Source organism: Aythya marila, assembly GCF_965140915.1.
Source record: "Aythya marila genome assembly, chromosome: 13".
Taxonomy (NCBI): Eukaryota; Metazoa; Chordata; class Aves; order Anseriformes; family Anatidae; genus Aythya; species Aythya marila.
In genome coordinates, this window is record NC_139054.1 from 426,438 (window position 1) to 442,971 (window position 16,534).

The 16,534-nt window shown below is 45.1% G+C and overlaps 1 long non-coding RNA gene across 1 annotated transcript in view; it reads right to left on the reverse strand.

The window, feature by feature from the left end:
• LOC309883226 overlaps window positions 1-16,496 on the reverse strand; it is a 28,291-nt gene extending 11,795 nt beyond the window's left edge. Inside the window, exon 1 of the long non-coding RNA XR_014318416.1 lies at window positions 16,451-16,496. This is a non-coding gene — a long non-coding RNA (uncharacterized lncRNA). The remainder of the gene's footprint in view (window positions 1-16,450) is intronic.
• Between the last annotated feature and the right edge of the window lie 38 nt (window positions 16,497-16,534).

Sequence of the window (16,534 nt, forward strand, 5' to 3'; positions counted from 1 at the left end):
CATCCCACCTCAAAGATGTCAGAGGTGGAGCCTGATCATGCATACAGAGCGTGCTCTCACCAAGAAGGGGCATGGTGTAATCTTCAGGCTGATGGAAAGGGGCACTGAATGCAGAAAGTCTCAAGACTTTGCTGCCAGTCTGCCTGATAGAAGAGTGAGAGAAGGAAGACTTCTTTTACTGTCTTAATGCCTGAAGAATCCCAGAATTTATTTTTAAAAAGGTTGTGTAGAATTAAAAAAAGAAAAGATGTGACTATAATGTGGTGTGGGACTGTTGCCTACCTGGAGAAGGACAGCTGGGGCTTGGGATACTGGCAACAGGTGGACCTTTGAGCTCATATTCCCACATTGACAGATTCTCCCTCTTTGTGTTCAGCAAATCACTTTATTTTTCCACTCTCCCCTTTCTGTAAAGTGAGGTTAACGATAGCAATTTCTGTGCTTCACAGGACTGCTGGGTAGGAATTAACATTTGCCAAATAATGAGACATAAAAGACATGATATTAATGTGGAATAAAATTGCTGCAGAGGAAATGCATTTTTTAAATTGTTGGGATCTCAGGAGTGAAATAGCTGGGCATGATGGGTCTAGACTGAGGAATAAGAATTAGATCTCAAAAACATTTGGGAGTTCATGTAATCTGGACTGGAATGCCTATGGCTAAAGCAGTAAGAGCGTGGGGTTGTCTTCAGGGTACAAAAAATGTAAATTCTTTCACTGGAAATAGAAAGGAAATCCTCACGTTAATGGGATCCTTAGGTAAAGGATCCCAGCAATGGGTGCTTTTTTTGTCTTCCTTTTTGAGTTGGCAAATTTAATATTAAAACTCATGATTTTAAGATAAAAATTCATAGCAGCAGACAGAAGTGATCTCCCTTGCTCTCTACCTCCCAGCCACAATGTGGAAAGCCTTGTCCAATGTTTATAACGATTCCAGCACTGAGGAAGATAAATGAGGAATTTGTATTGTTGGACTAGATTGTGTGTTTGTCAATAATTCCGAAGTAGTTCCTGAATTAGTCTATTATTAATAATCTATTTTCACCATAAATGGGAGGACAAGAAGTTCTAGCAGGCAATGCATGAGACATCCAGGAGAAACTGATTAAAACAAAGCCAGAAATATCATCATACTAGAGTTGTGAGTCAGATCCTGACCTTTCAAATAAGCACCACAGCGAGACAGCTCATGCGGCTGGGATGCCGGTGACCCAGGTGACACTAACTGGACAGCTCAGCACGGCAAGCTTTTAACAGAGGGGGGAACTGGGAAGGTCACACAGTGACTCTGGTGTGGAGGAGGCACGAGGGGCTTTGGGCTCTCCTGGCCCAGGGCCTGCCTCCTGCCAGGAGACTCGCTATCCAACTCCGAGCAGGTCCTCCTGTGGGGCTGGGGAGCAGTGCCCTCCCCAGCCAGTCCTGGCTTGAGACCGGTCCATGCCTCCGGAGCACTCCGCTGTGGTTCTGCGGGGGACAGCAGCCCAGGTCAAGCCAGTGTCAGGCACTGCAAGGGGCAGGATGAGTCCTGAGCCTGTCCCTGGTTCCAGCAACAAGTAGCAGAGGCATGCCATGGCAAAGTGTGCATTTGGTAGGAGCAGAATGCTGCTAATGCCCATTTGGGTTCTCCTCCTAATTTTGGCTCAGGATCCAGACTTTCACCGAAGTCAGAACTGACTAGTCTGGTGTATGACTCAGGCCATAGGCAGCACAGAACTACCAGCTCCTCAGCAAGCGAGGATGTAATGTAAGCCTAACCCTCAGCCTGTGTTTATCTCAAACTTGTGCCTCTCCTTTATCCCTCTTTGTGTTTTGTGCCAGCCGTCCCCACCAAAGTGCCCGACAGGATCCAGGGCCGCTGTGTGCCGGGGGTTTTGCTGTGCTTGCCCTGCCAGGTCCTGCAGCCCCAGAGCGATGCAGCGAGCTCTGCTCCTGGCGCTGCGGCAGACGGGAAGGAGATTCCAAGCATGTTAATCAGCTGAGCTGCTGACCTTATCCATTCTGCTGCAGGAAAACATTTTCTATTGCTCCCTCTTAACAACGACACACTGCCTCCCTTGTTCAGTCACCAAGGATCTCCACAAAGGCAGAGAAGAAAGCCCCATCTTCTCCATGAGCAGAGATCCACGGGGTCCTGCATACTCTGTGCCGAGGCCTCCTTTGGGGAAACTTTGTGGTGCCTGAGTCCCAGCTGCCGCTGCGGGACGCTGTGGGTGCTGGAGAGCTGCCAGCTCCAGCAGCCCTGGCTCTGGCCCCGCGGCCCTGGGCGCTGCCCCGGCGTGACGCCCAGGCAGTGGAGGGGATGCTCCAGCACTGCCGACCCAGCCTCCCGGGGAGTCGCTCGCCTGCCTGCCCACCCGCAGCCCTGGCATGCAAAGAGGGCGAGAGCTTCTACGCCTTGGACCCAGGGCCCGAAGCTCTGTTATCCGTCGCCTTGCCTTCCTGTTCCCCAGGGAGCTGGGCAGATAGCCGCCTGGCTTACGCACACAAAGCCGTTAAAACATACAGACAGCTGCTGGCAGGAAAACAGCGTTTGTCTGTATTAATTCACTGATAAAAAGCTAAGTCTTTTTTAAGGTCATGGGCAGCGGAGTTGTTATGTCACATCCTGCTGTTTATTCCTCCACAGCAGCCCTTCACTTTCTGAACATGCAGAGCAGCAATGCCTCTTTCCAATAAATTAGCTCTGCTCACCAGCATTGCTTGGTAGCAGCAACAACCAGCAGGCCACGCTCCAGCAGCAGGAGCACGAAGAGCAGCAGCACATGATCAAATGGTGAGGTGATACCCGGGCAGCCTGTGGTGCTTTGCTCTCACTGAACTGTGGGAGTTGCTGCCTGTGCAGCTCAGCAGTCAGCAAAGCCTAATCAAAAGCTAGGAGGTGGAATGAATAATTAGAAAATTGTCTTCATATTTAGTTTCCAAGCCCAGAGTTACTCGCCTTGCCTGGGGGCTGTGGATGTTTGACAGGGATCTTGGTTGTTTCCTGGGGTCATGGACACAATTTTCTTCCTCCAAGGCAGAAAATAGCCAGATAAAAACAAACAAAAGATGCTGCTTGTGTTGATTCATGAGGAAACAATTTCCCTTCTACTTTAGCACCATACCAGCAGGAAACTGGAGGGCAATATGCCACAGGGACATAGAAAATGACACTACGTACAGATTTCCTGGGTGTTAGATAATTCCTTGATGGCCCTAAAATCTGTAAGTAGGTTTACAGTGAACAATATGATGTAGATTAAAGATATTTGTCTCAGTCTCTAGTAAGCTTCAACACAAGAAGGAGCTTAAATCATAGAATCATTAAGGTTGGAGTAGACATCCAAGATCATCTGATCCAACCACCCCCTCTACCACCAATGTCACCCACTAATCCATGTCCCTCAGCACCTCGTCCAACCTCTCCTTGAACACCCCCAGGGACGGTGACTCCACCACCTCCCTGGGAAACCCGTCCCAATGCCTGACTGCTCTTTCTGAGAAGAAATGTCTCTTGATTTCCAATCTAAACCTTCCCTGGCACAACTTGAGGCAATTCCCTCTAGTTCTATCACTAGGTAGTTGTGAGAAGAGGCTGCTCCCCAGCTCCCCACACCTTCCTTTCAGGCAGTTGCAGAGGGCAATGAGGTCTGCCCCGAGCCTCCTCTTCTCCAGACTAAACAACCCCAGTGCCCTCAGCTGCTCCTCACAGGACTTGTGTCCCAGACCCTTCACCAGCCTTGTAGCCCTTCTCTGGACATGCTCCAGGGCCTTGATGTCCTTCTCCTAGCGAGGAGCCCAAAGCTGAACACAGCACTTGAAGTGCAGCCACACCAGAGTAGAGCACAGGGTGACAATCAGCTCCCTGGTCCTGCTGGCCGCACTATTCCTGACACAAGCCAGGATGCCGTTGGCCTTCTTGGCCACCTGGGCACACTGCTGGCTCATGTTCATGTGAGTATCAATCAGCACCCCCAGACCCTTTTCCTCTGCACAGCTTTTGAGCCATTCTCAGTGGAGTGTTATCTACACCACTGGAAAACGGGATGGGAAGGATAGGGAACAGGAAGGGAAGTGAATCTCCTTGGTGCTCCCTGCTGTCAGCTGTGCTGGGACTTGTGCATGAGATTTCTCCAGGTTTGTATCCACACCTTGCAAGTGGCTCTGCTTTTGAGCCACTCAATTCAAGTTTCAGTCCCCACATCTTGAAGCACTTAAGAGTTTTAATAGCTTAGATTTCACTTTGCAACTAAAAGCCTTATTTGCTACCCGTATAATTGCCTATTATTATCTGCTTTTCAAGTCACGAAGTGGTTTCTTCCTCCTGTGAATCTTTCCGTAATACCTCACTCCTCTGTCAGTGACAAGGCAGTTTCACAACTCTGACTTCTCTGAGCATAGCTGCTGTAGTCTGAGAATTCAGTGGCATTTGGTTATGTTGTGGCAGCTGAAGCAACCCTTTTTGCCACTGCTGGCCTCAGTAATTACTCCAATAAATGACCTGAAATGCTCAGAAAGGTGCTATGTAGTGATTCTTGAACGTGCTGGTTCTGAACTCATGAAAATTCAGCCCTTTGGGTTGAAGGCTCCCATCAGCTCCCATTCATGGAGACAAAGCCTTGTGTTTTCTGGGTCTCCTGGTTGACTCTGGAGTCTGTGGCTCTGGCTTTTAACAGCAGCTGCTCAAATAATCCCGTTCTGTGTTTTGTAAATATTCAGGAGAAGAAGACAAAAGATTGTCTAAACGAAGTGAGCGATTTTGCTTTCTCTGAGAATTGAGTAGCTGCTAAACTGCTTCTCCAACAATTCTCCAACAGCTCCAAAATATTTTTCTCCCCTAGTGATCTGTCTTATTATTTCTGAGCTGCCTTGTGGCCACGAACATGATGATACAGTGAGTTAGACCATCCATTTCCTGTTTTCTCCAGGATTGGGGACATACTATCTTGAGTAGAGTGTAGCAGAATGTGTTGGTTTGGTCGTAAGAGTGGAGATAGCACAGGGAAAGATAGCAGAGAACTACTCAAACTAATCCAACATTAAAGATGTTGATTTGCATTAAAATATATATATATATATAATTGTAGGTCTGTATTTGTTTCCTTGTTTCTGCTATGATCTTTCTTCAGTAGTGAAATAGCTTGCAAACAGAGGTGCAAATTTAACAATTTGTTACACTCCATTGCCCGCCGCCCTAAAAGACAGTAAAAATTGCTGAAAACATCCTGTTTCTAGAAGCCCTCAAAGGAAATCATATATGGTCTGCAATCTTGAAGGGCATTCTGATGAATACACAGATTAGCTCTCCTGCAGTTACCCTCAGTTTGGAATTTTGAAGTCATGGTCATCAATCTCTGTGAGCAGTAACTAAGAGAGCAGTAAAAGCAAAATGTGCTCAGATATAGAAAAATCAAAAAAATAATGAGAAAGTTAGGTTAGAAGGCAAGAAGCATTCATGGCTAATCTTGAAGGGAACTACCAAAGGATCTGCACTCCCCATCACCAGTACAGTTTCCTCCTCCCTTTCTGCACCCTGTCCAGGATGTTCATGCCACTAACAATGCCCACTTGGCCATCCTTGCGAGCTTCTTATATATTTTTATAGATTTTTCAAGAAACTTTTTTCTGTCTCCTAGGTTGTGAAGAAATGGATAGTCCTTTAGTACAGTTCATGGATGAAGCATGTAGGAACTGGGATAGGTTTTTTTTTGGCATTTTAGTGACATGAATATTCAGGCTGTCCTGGGACATTCACTGGAAATCTCTTTTCTACCAAAGTTCTGAGCTTCCTAAGAACCCAGAAAGAGTTTACAAGCAGCAATTCAAAAAATGTTTTCATAGCCTTTGAAGAGCCACCCTGTATCTTCTGGTCCCCTTTTATGTTCGATACTTGTCAGAGCATTAAGATGAGTATTAATTGCTGAGCCCTGTAGGAAATGGGAGTGTTATGATGTGGTCTATAAAGGAAGATCTCACATATTTCAAAGCACTCGAGAAACAGACAAACCCAGATAACAACATCAAAGCTGACATTATGTTCTTCTTATAAAATACACAGCATTTGGTAGAGGAAGAAGATTTCATAATATAGTTGTGTTTCTGGAAGAGAATAAAATACCACTTTGTGAATGTTTCAGAGCTGCAAGAGCTGCACTGTTCACAGCTCCTAAGCTCAGTCATCAATCAAAACTCTCTGGGAGACCAGTTCCAGTAGTCTGATGGGCAAGTGCAGAGAGCAGTGAGGAATTACACCTGGGCCAGGGAGGGTAAACTGGTTCAGCCGGGCATTTGCCAGGTGTGTGGGAGGGGAGGAATTTGCAAATGCTTGCCAGGGACTGGAGTTGACATTATCTTGAAATGATTTTAAAGTTCTTTGAAGTACAATTACACTTAACAGCTTTTCATTTTAATGCATTGATTTCTCAAAAGTAGGTATGAGATAACCTGGAGAAAAACTAGTGTTTAATCTAGATTTGAAATTTTGAATTTTTATTGTCTGTCTCCAGACCAGACCAGGGTCTCCATGATAACATCCAGTAGTGAGATCTACGTACAGATTGAGCCCCAGGTTTTATTTAAAAACTAGATACTTTGGGAAAAATAATAATAATAATAATAATAATAATAAAGACTAACAAGTTTGAAGAGCAACCAGTAGAAATTCCATCATGACCTGGTAGCTCATCTCCAGAAAGCAACTGTGTATTGATAAAGTGTTCATTAAATAAAGCTTATTTCCATTATTATCCAGCTCTGGTGGAGAAGCAGCAGAAGTCCCAGTGGAGAGATAGTACTGGATTACATAGATGAAGATTATCATAAAACAGACACATAAACAGCATGGATTCATAATGCACAAGAAGTCTACCTGATTGCTGAGTCTTTGGCTGTGCAGTCCTAGCAAGCACTCCACCAAGGCAGTTTTCCTGTGGGTGTAATTGCAGATGAGTCTGGAATAGCTTGGAGCCTGGGGTGAATGTAGTGCTCAGAAGCTGTGATATTTCTCAGCTTTGCTGCAGGAAGCTAAGGACTGCTGGTAAGCCACTACTGACCAATAGTCACTCCTGGAGCACAGTGGGATCTCTGTGGAGCAGATCAGCTGCCAGAAGGTCTGTGGCATCTGGTCTTTCAGAAGAAAAGATAAACTAATATTTTTAAACTGTAGAATGGTATTTATTTTGCTCTTTCTATTGCCCACACATTCATACATCACTTTCTTTCTTTTCGAAGTCTTCTTTTCAAGCTCTTTTTCAGTGTGTAGGATCCCAACCATATACTAAACAGAAAAGAAAGGAAATCACTTGCTGAGCAGCCTTGCAGAAGAATCTCATGATCTAAGGTGCTCACCCTGCTTGCTGTGGTAAGGAAGGTATCCAGGTGCCTATGTGGGCCACTTCCATCACTTTATTGCAGTCCTGATGATTGGCTGGAGCAGAAAACTCTGGCTGGCATGAGTAGGAGAGGTGAAGAGCTGCAGCTGCCTTGAAAGCTACCTGCAGCTTTAGCATATCTTTTCTGACAATGAGCTTCTCACACATGGAGAGGTTGTCAATTCACAATCACTTCAAATGCAGGCAAAGCAGAATATTGGCCTATCTTTGTTCACAGCCCCATGCAACTGTAACAGCCTTTTCTGCACCTTTTCTTTTTTGAGATAAACAAATACGAGTTCCTGAATCAGAATTGGAGAGCTTAGACTGTAAAAATAAGCAGATGGCAATAGCACAGAGATTTATCTGTGCTCTTGTATGAGGTCTCCAATGTTGACAAGAGATGACTACTTTCATAACAGAAGGATTTTAGGGTTCAATTCCATAACTCAGTTTAGGCTGGTCTGAGTCAGGCTTTCCTCCGTCTCAGCAAGCCACATCAGTGACCAGAGTAACTTTTTTTTTTTTTTTTTTCTTCATTTAGATTATACCCTGTTCATTAGCACAAATGAACTGAATGGAAAGAGGAAAATTGCTCCCCAGGCCCTGCATTTGGCAGTGAATTTTCTGTATAAAAAGGAAATGCCTGTCTCTTCAGCTTTAATTGTTCATATTCTTAAGCAAACAAAGAGAACATAGTAAAGAGAGGTTCACGGTATTCTTCCTCTGAAGCCATTCATGTGCCTCTGGGAAAGATTTGGCTTCTGTGCTTGCCAAGCTAATCAGTGAAACAGAAAACACAGAACATTAATGCGCATTTTAATCCCAGGCACTGCATAGTCACAAAAAAAAAAAAAAAAAAAAAAAAAAAAAAAAAAAAAAAGAGAGAGAGAGAGAGAGAGAGAAAAAGTTTGAAAGATAAATCCACCTGATACCCATGACTACTTGACACTAAACACCTTGGACTAGAGAGAGAAAAGCAGAAGGGACTTTTCCCATTTTAGTACCAGCAAGGACAGGAATAACAACTGGAAGAAGAATGGATAGGACCCAAGTTCCAGGTTGGACAAACCCCAAATACACAAATTAATCCATCATCCAGTGTAATTAAGCATCACTGACATGAGCAGTGGGTTGCCAGAGCGGCCAGATGAACAGACGATGTGGCAGGCTTTCCACAGGTCTCAGTGTTAGCCTTGGCTCTGCTTGTACTGTGGATAGCATAAAGCCGACCAAAGGCTTTGAAATCCTGCTCCACGTTTCCTCTTGGGAAAGGCCTTCACTTAGCATCTGTATCTGAATCCTGACATGGCGTGGCTCTCCCTCACTTTGACAAAATATTTTGTAGCTGTGGGTTAGGTGTTTGGAGGCATGCACCGTGCGATGCAGCACACAGCGGAGAAGGTCAGGCTGGAGTGTGGGGCAGCCTCCCCTCTCCTTCCCTCTCCTCCCCTTCCCAGCCCCTGCTTGCTTCAGCTGTGTCCCAGGCAGCTTCCCTGAAAAGACGGGATGTGCCATGAGCAGCAGCAGAGGTGACTTGTCTCTTCTTGTGAGCAGCTTGCAAAATGTTGGAAAAGCAAGAAAGAGTTTCCTAAGTTTTGTTCTCACATCTAGAAAAGGAGGAACCCTATAGGACTGTGATTTAGATCAGCCCCTCAAGTGAAAGAGATGGAAGCAGGACGCAGGAAATCAGCATTCCTGTGACATCTTCTTGTATCGAGGCTACGGCCTCAGACAGGACTAGCAGCCTCTTATTTGCCAAGCACAACATCCAGCAGCTGAGCAAAGCCGCCCCAAAATCCAGAGGAAGATCAGAGAGTTTCAAGAACATTTTGAAGCTTCATTTGACATTTCCCTGGAGATAACAAATCTGCAGGTGCTGCGTGCAGGGTCATGCCCAGAGCACCCATCCGGGCTGCAGTGGCCAGGGGCTGGGGTTTGCTCCCCAGGAGACTCAGGTGTCACTGCTGGCACCCGTGGAGCCGCACGGCCACAGATCACGTCAACAGCCATGGGCAAACTGAAACTGTGTTGGGAACTGGAGATCAGCAGCTGCTTGATCCACGAAAGGTGTGGAAGCCTCGGCAATTCTTCCGAGAAGAAAGCACTGCAAAGAGGTAACAGGCAGTAAACCTTCATGTATTTTCATTCTGCTTTGCATTTGTTCCACAGTCCTGGTTCCGGAAGATTTAAGATTAACTCCACAGAAGCAGTATTTGAGTTTCCATTTGAGTAAGTTGTAGAAACTATTGCAGATAAAGGAGCCTAAATTTACACATGTAAACATATTTTGCCCAGTAATTGGAACTTGGAACAGTCTTCACAGAGTATGCTGGCTGGCTACTCCGTATAGCCACATGCTAGTTGGGTGGTTTGCCTATTTATTTGTTCCCTGGATTGTTTAGAACACTGGATGATTCTGCATCAGGAAGGAAAAAATGGAAAATTACTACCTTGACCACAAAGTATTACAGAAATCCGTCCCCAAATAGCTGTGGAAATCTTTCTGTATTGCTTGGTCCCAGGTCCAGAGGTCATTTTCCAGTGCTTTCATTTAGCTCCTTAGACCTGAGATTTTGAGGCTGCAATTTTCCCAAGCACTGCATTTTGCAAACACACTCAAGCTCCGGAATTCTTTGCCTGCTTAAAGCTGTAGAGATGTGAGTGTGGTGCGGCATAGCTGTATGTCTGAAATAGCAGTATTTTTCAGCAGCTAAATGCCAGCCCCTCAAGTAAGTTCCAGCACTGCTCAGCAAACCTGAGGCTTTCCCTGACATTGAAAAATGCCCCTCTTTGCTTCTCATCAGTTAAGCCAGTCCTCCTTTGCTGCAGTATTTTCCTGGACTGCTGTGGAGAACATCACAGCCTGCAGCCCTGCTGCCTGCCAGTGTCCTGCACAGGCTCTCCTGCTTGTTGCCCTGGGGCAGGTAAAGCCACCTGAATTCCTTGCTGCCAGGTTTTTGTGCCCCTGGGCTGTCCGGGCTGTCCTGGGCGCGCCATCACATAATGGCTTCATTTCTTCAAGAGCCTTTGGTGAGAAATCCAGCACTTACCTTTCTGGGGACCCAAACTGGCTGTACATAGTGGGTCCTCCTTGTCCACACTGCCTTCTTTAAGCAAGAATGTTTCTCTAAAACCAAGGCATCCAAACATTTCCTCTAGTCAATCACCTTTCTCCACATGTGTGTTGATTTTGTTTTTCAGGCTGCCTGGAAGGGAAGCTGGACGTGCTGATTTGAAGTGACCGGGATTGCCCCTGGCTCTTGTTTTAGAAAGGATGCCACATTTGCCATTTTGTGTTCCCTTGGTGGTAAGACAGGTTTAATTTATAAATTAAAAAGCACAGTAATTAGTGTTTTTGTATTTGAGCACTTCAGACCTTCTGGGGAAGTACTGTTTGGAGTATGCTCTTCAGATTTCATTATTGTAACTTCATAACCTCTTTTGCCTGAATTAACTGAAAACTAAAAAATAAATGCGTCAGAGTGAGTGACTGACAAAAACAAATGTCCCTTTCTGATTGTTTTTGCTTCTGCTGCCACATGTTTGCAGGCACAGAGAGCTGTACTACTCATCCCACCCCTGCTGAATTTCTAACCTGCAGAGGCTTTCAGCTGCCCGTTCTCCCCACGAGGTTGTGGCTGCTTCAGGCATCACCTGCTGCCCAAAGCCCTCCTGAGCCACAGCTCCTTGCACAGCTGCCCACAGGAACACTTGTCACCATATTCAGGTACCCATATCAGGGGCCTGAGGGGTGCTTTTGCCCAAGCAGAGCTTGGAAGGACACTAATTGCTGCCAGCTTCTCTGTGGGACCATCCTTTGTAAGCTAATACATTTTTTTTTTTCTTTTCACTTCTCTTCCTTTTCTCAGAGCTGCACAAAGAGACAGACTTGAAATGAATGCACACTACAGCTTGAGCCTCATCTTTCTTCATTCCTCGCTTCCTCAGTACGTGAGTTATCCCAGCAAACCTATCACAACTTCAAATCAATCCAGGAGCAGAAATAATGGGCAAATGCAGGATGCCCTTGTTTAAAGGCAGGAAAATGCACAGCAAATGCTGAGGTACTACTGAAATTTTTCTCACCTTGTCAGATGCTTCCAAATCCCAGTTAATCAATTTGACTTCCTAGATGATGAGTGGAGAGGTGTAAATGAGAGGTCTCCGCTGTGTCTTCTGGTCTCTAATGCTTTGCCAATGGCTCAATGTGGCAGGATTCCCGTTACAGACTCTTGCCGGCAGAGTTGGAGCTCTCTGCCCTCAGATCCACAAGGCACTTGTAGATAGGCTTGTTTTTAAGACTGAAAAGTGAACAAGTTTTGAACTTCTCATCAAAGGCAACACAACTCCATGTGAATGCAGAGAGAAGTGTGCATCTAAATGCAGTTTCTGGATGGCCTCAGCTGAAGTTTAGGGTCTCCTGCTTACGGTGTCTGTATTTTCACAGACAGACTAAAAGCAATACGCAGAGGTTGGTGCACCGAAGAGCAGACTGCTTTCAGAGGTGAAGAAGTGTACAGTATCAGTATATGTACATGACACAGTAAAAATCGCCTACTTTCTCCATTCATTGTCAAGTCATTTTTGTTAGCAGTGAGTTTTCAGTTAAGGAAAAGATGGTTTGGGTTTCTTTTTTCTGTCCTATATTCCAACAGAGATTATGAAGAATGACCAGATTTAGCACCTACCTAAGAAGAAAACTTACCCTAAGGCGCGTTAAAGGCTTGGAGACTTCTGGAGCCAAAAGTCTACCACAGCAAAGGATACTGCATTCTTCTGAAATGTTAGGGTGGCTGCTCTTCCCAGAAATGGGGGCTGTCCCTGTGGACTGCAGAGTGCCTACCAGTGCAGTGAGCTGCGCTGGCGTACCCAGAGACTCCAACAGGACTTTGCTGTCTGTCAGTGTTATCTGCTGGTTTCATACCACCCACAATGGATATCATGTGGCCAGATGTCAGATGGGAACCGAACACACTGTCAATGGCAGTCTGTGTGATTTTAAGGAGATAAAAAGGAAAAAAGAAAAAAATAAAGAAAAAAATAAAGGCTCAAGATGCAGACCCAAGAGGACTAGCTAGACAATACCCATCAGCTCAGGCAGAGGGAAGATTTACAATGTCATATTGGTTTTCTTTGTTCTGTCACCCAAATCTTTCAGCTGAAAATTCAAGGACTATCAAATCCATTTTAAAGCCTTTCTTTTCCAGCCACTCTGAAGTTCCATTATTAGTAGCTATTACGTACTTGCCATTTGTGTTTTGAATAATAAAGTCTAAATTGTAACAGTCCACAGAAAATCAAATGCAATTGCTATTGCATTGTTGGTCTTTTCTTGTTTTCTTTCTTTTTTTAAAAATTTTTTTTCTTTTTTTTTCTTTTTTTTTTTTTTCTTTCTATTGAAGCTCTTTTTATAAGACTTTTCCCTCCACCCACTTGCTTATGATGAATGTAAGTGCTCTTTAAAATATATGCTAATGGAAGATTTTAATCTGAAATAATGTGTCTGAAAGCACTGTTCCCATTTATATGGACAGCTAATGCTGGATCATACTCTGACCCTGGGGAAACTGTGCCTGAATATCACTGGAAGTTTAACTTACAGTTCCTGCCACCTGAATTTTAATTTGACTTAAGACAGCAAATGAATTTAAAATTTCATTATAGTTTCTGTTTTGAATTTGAAATATCAGATGTTTAGATATCTGACATTTTTATCCTAGGTAGGCAAAGCTTCCACACAGCTCTGTCTGGAGGGAGGCTTGAAGTCCCTGCTTTGTGAGCTGAGCTCAAATGGAATAGTAATTTGAAGGGAAGTGGTCTGGTGCAGAAGATCTTGCCCTGCAGTTCAGAATTTGTTAATTCAATCCCTGGCTATGCTGCCATCACCTTATGTAAACCTGAACTGGCTTTTTAAATGCAAGTCTCATGAGGGAGAAGGGGTGAGTAACCTACATGTTGCCCATCTGTATACATTAAAAGGTGAATGCAGGTATCATGCATGGTGATAAATATTTCAGAGAATTGGCTGTGCCTTTTGTGCCTCAAAATACGACGATGATAACAGAGCAGACATCAATATTTGAGAGCATAAGGAGTTTTCCTGAAGCTGGTAAGTTACAATGCCTCTGTACCTGTGTATCATTAATTCATCAGTCTAGAGGGCATTTAGCCCTCCAGGAGACAAAATGACCTTCTGACATTTAAAAGTAAGACACCAGAAGGAAAAATATTGAATGCCTTTAACATCTTCAGTCTGCAAAGTCTCCACAGAGACAGGCAGGTAACTTGAATTTTGCCCAAGGAAAAAATGCAGAACACTCGAAGCAAATTTATTCCACAGCACAGCCACTCCTGCTCCTAAAATATTTTCTGGTAGGCAAAGAAGCAGACTGGTGTCAGAATGACATGGAAGCAAACGCTGGCTGCTCCATAGGGTGCCTGAGGGGCAGTGGGGCCAGCAGCTGGTGCAGGGGCTGGGAGAGAGCTTGCTGTGAGGAAAAAAAAAAACACAGGAACCTTAAAGCCAGAGCATGACAAGTTTCATTAATATGAATTATTTCAAAATAACTTGATTTAAATGAAATGTTTTAAACAGTGCCTTTGGAAACATGGCTGACTTGTTTTAGTCTCCACTTGGGTTTCAGGTTGCAGTCTGAGACCTTCAGTTCATCCAGAAGTTCAGGCACATGCGTGAACGTCAGGTGCAGCAGAGCACCACAACCTGTGCTAGCTCTGAAAGCCACAGACAAGTGCTGTACTGAGTCAGCTTACCAAACGAGTCTGGACGGGGACATGCTGTGGGTTGTGTGCTGGCTGGCTGAGGTAGATGTGTCAATGTTAGCTATCAGGGAAGTGCACAGAGTGAGTGGGGTGGAGAAGGTGGACTGCTCCTGGCCAAACCTCTTCTTCTTCCCCCTTCACTAAACAGAGGGCAGTCGTCCTGGGCAGGAGTGAAGGCCAGGGAAAGCAGCAAGCATCACCCAGCTTCTGGCCCATCCTCAGTGCAGAAATGAAGCAAGCAGTAAGGCATAAGCAGAAAATAGCAGGACCAGCTGCAAAGGGGAAAGTCACTGTCCCCAGTCAGGAGGGCTAATAAGGATTATTGTTGTAATAAGAATACTGGAGACAGTGACTGCTGTGCTTCAGGTTTTCATTCTTCAGCAAATGAGTGCTGGACTGTTTCAAGAGGTTCTAGCACATACATGTAATTAAATAATTTGTACCTGAAGAAAGCTAATATGCCTGGGATTCTGCTGTGAATTTGATTGAATTCATAGCTTTCATCTTGGAACACGCTTGCAGTTAGAAAGCAAGTAATAATGTGTGTCAGGTAAGACAAGCATGAGAAGATAATGAAATGGCTCTTGAGATGCAAGGGAATGGCCAGCTTCCATTGCATGGTAACACAGAGAAAGCCTGACTTTAGGAAAGAGAAAAGGACTGCACTTGGTGCTGTCAGCCTGAGGAGAGGAAGGTCCCTGGGCGGCGGGGGAGGCAGCAGCCCCGTGGCCAGGGCACCGAGGTGCCATCACCAGTGAAGGACCACGGCTTCGCTAACAGCCACGTAATTCAGACCCCGAAGGGCTTGTCAGGCCTGGACGATGTTTGCTGTGTGTGGAGATTACTTCAGCTTCCTTCAGCTGAGATCGCAAAGTTCACCTACAGTTAGGTGGCTAACATCTAACTTAATTTTAGTTTTTATGTATCTTTATACAACTGAATGCTTTTTTTTTTTTTTTTAAACTAAACCCATTGCACCGTGTATGATAAAAGTCTAGTGCAATCAAGGAGTTGTGTCATAATTAAACTTCTGGACCAGAAAGAAAGATGTGTTAACAACAAAATGGTCAGTGATGGCACCAAGGAGACCAAGATAAAAGGGAGGTGGACTATGGAAAGGAAAAAAACACTGGTAAGAGGCAAAAATTGTGCAGAGGGAAAGGAGGGAAAACAGCCATGGACAGAATCAGATCATAGGGGAGACTGGAAGTGGACAGAAAGCCAAACCTTTTTTTTTTTTTTTTTTTTTTTTAATAAGGTGTGAGCTACACACACATACACAGGGTGGAAAATGAGAAAGACAGTAATCTCCACTTCAGAGATATGTCTTCTAAAATCTTTAACTGAAAACTAAGCTGCCTTTATGTTTTTGCAAATCTGTGTCAAAATCCATCAAGAGGGATCCAGGCATGGGAAAAAGCACTTACCTAAGAAGAATGCATCAGTGCTGCAAATCCACTAAGAGCCCCACTTCAAGAATTCGGACTTGGAGATTTTTGTGATTTTTTTTTCCTTTCCCATTAATTACTTTACCAGCATCTCTGCGCAGCCAGATGCTCCATACCGAAAGGTCAGTGGAGGACCCTGTCTGTGTTCGACGCCCACCCTGTGCCCGCTGCCCCAGCCCCCTGCCAGCAGCCTGGCCGCAGGCTGTGCTGCAGCACCTGCCGTGTGCTCGCTGGGACCGCAGGCAGCCTGGCTCCGCGCTTCCCAGCCTGGGGACTTGACCCAGAGCCCAGTGAAGACAATGCAAAGATCTTCATTGAGTTCACTGGTCTTCCAGTCAAGCTTCTTGGCAACTGCCTTTCAGAAAGGTGCCATAGGCACTGAGTTTCTGTGCCAGCTGGTCTGGGAATTAACGTGTGGAGGAGACCAAGCTTTATCCTTGGCATCCGGGGCTGTGTGTTCTGGCAGCCCACACAGAGGAAGGCACCATTCTAGCTCCTGTAAATGACTTTTGAGACTGACCAAATCTCTTGGAGTAAGAAGAAAAGAATCTCATTCTTTTTTCACAAGTACTGATGAACAGCTTCTGTTCAAAAGGAAGTGACAATTTTACTACACGCATCAAGCATCCTATCTGCTTTTTCTTACACAGTGAAAGAATAGCATGATCCTTGTAAAGGTAATACAACAGCATGAACCTCTTCACTCTTCTAAATGTCATAGAGGAAAACGTGAGTTATGATTCCCATACAGCTCTCTCTATAGGAAACTTCTATCTTTGGACCTCTCCTTTATGTTCCTGCAAAGCATACGCGAACCCACGGCACAGAATAAACCAAAGACTCGCTAATCGCCGGCGTTGCTCGCTACCTCCACTCGTCCATGCCGGGAGATGAATCGTGTGCCTCGGCGCTCGGGTCCACCTGGCATCCAGCTCTGCAGAGCCGCGGGCTG